This window comes from Triticum dicoccoides, chromosome 6B, assembly GCF_002162155.2.
Source record: "Triticum dicoccoides isolate Atlit2015 ecotype Zavitan chromosome 6B, WEW_v2.0, whole genome shotgun sequence".
NCBI lineage: Eukaryota > Viridiplantae > Streptophyta > Magnoliopsida > Poales > Poaceae > Triticum > Triticum dicoccoides.
Genome location: NC_041391.1, coordinates 32,861,039 through 32,862,602, shown reverse-complemented (window position 1 = coordinate 32,862,602; position 1,564 = coordinate 32,861,039).

Sequence of the window (1,564 nt, the reverse complement as noted above, 5' to 3'; positions counted from 1 at the left end):
GATGCACTTCCTGATTTCATGAAGGTGGACGAACACAGATACGAGTACGGGAAGCCTCTCGTCAAAGATGAAAAATCTCTAACAACGATGATGCGAAGATTCCATACTTCGAGTTCTTCAATCAAAAGGCCCTCGATAAATTAACGGTCTTTTGCTACTGCATGTAAGTACTATTTCTGTCATTAAGTCTCTATATATAGCTCGGCTCTTTCATTGCATGTATTTATAATTAATTATCCCCAATATATTATGCAGATTGAAGATCGTCGAGTGCAAAAAACTAGAAATTTATGATATTGGGTTCATTAACACAAATATCATAGATAAATTTCTGGTTAAAAAGGACGTCAAAGAGGTCGAGGATAACTTGCTACAATCTTTGATCAAAAATCAAAACAAAGATACCATACTCTTTCCTTACAACGGCAAGTGACTGTCACTGTCATGTGCATATTCGGTTTCCCTTATTACTCGAGCGAGGTTATAGTGATGTAATTGATGAGTTATGCATGCGTGCGCAGGTACCACTATATTCTTCTGCAGATTAAGTTTGAGCGTGGACTAGTAACCGTCTTAGACTCGAGACGGAAAGATCCCAAAACCTATGCGGACATGACTGAAATGCTCAGCAAGTAAGTTCAATCGATCATTATCGCACCATATCGGCAACTTTTTGTTCATTTCCTGATATCTCAAGTAATAATAATTATTTTCTTTGTCTTGCAGGGTTTGGAAATAGTTCACCGCAGAAGCTCCGGGACTGCCGAAGGAGCTGCGATATACATACCCGAAAGTAAGTACTACTGGCTAGCAAGTTGCGCGCATCTCCCGTTGATTCTATAGCTATACTTTCATCAATGCCATTTATAATGCTTCATTATCAGTTTGATTGACCTTTATTTCTCGTAAAGTGCTTGTGGCAGGAACAAGGGAATGATTTCTGTGGATACTACATGTGCGAGTTCATCCACACCGCGACTTTAAAAAACAAGCGAGGCTACTCTCAAAGACAATATGAAGTGCGTAAGCAATAATATTCAAATTTGATTTTATTACACCATCATTTCTGTTGAGTTTCATTCATATATATGTATTAATTAACCACCTTCTTCAAATTAGACGTGGCAGATGCGGAATGAACTCCTAGAACCAGATCGCATGAAAGCAATTCAAGAGGAATTGGCGGGATTCTTTCTTGACCATGTCATCAATAAAGACGGAGAATACCATGTGGAAGTTGATTTCAAATGCTAGGGGACTGTAATTAAGAGATCTTACATATTGTACATGTATGTAGCCAGTAGCGTCAGATGTACATGATACGAAAACTTGTTGTTCGACCAATCTCTTGGAGAAGGAGAGGTCGATCGATAATTTCTCTCGGTATGCATGACGAACTTCTGTACTCAATGGTTCCCTTCATTTTCTTACTAGCTAGCGTGTCGAGGGCTATATGTATATAATACTTAGCGTCGACCAAGCACGGACATAAGAGAGGACACTTCTCTTTATTAATTAGCTAGCTAACAAAATATATGAAACACCTAAATTAACGCCCCAAAAC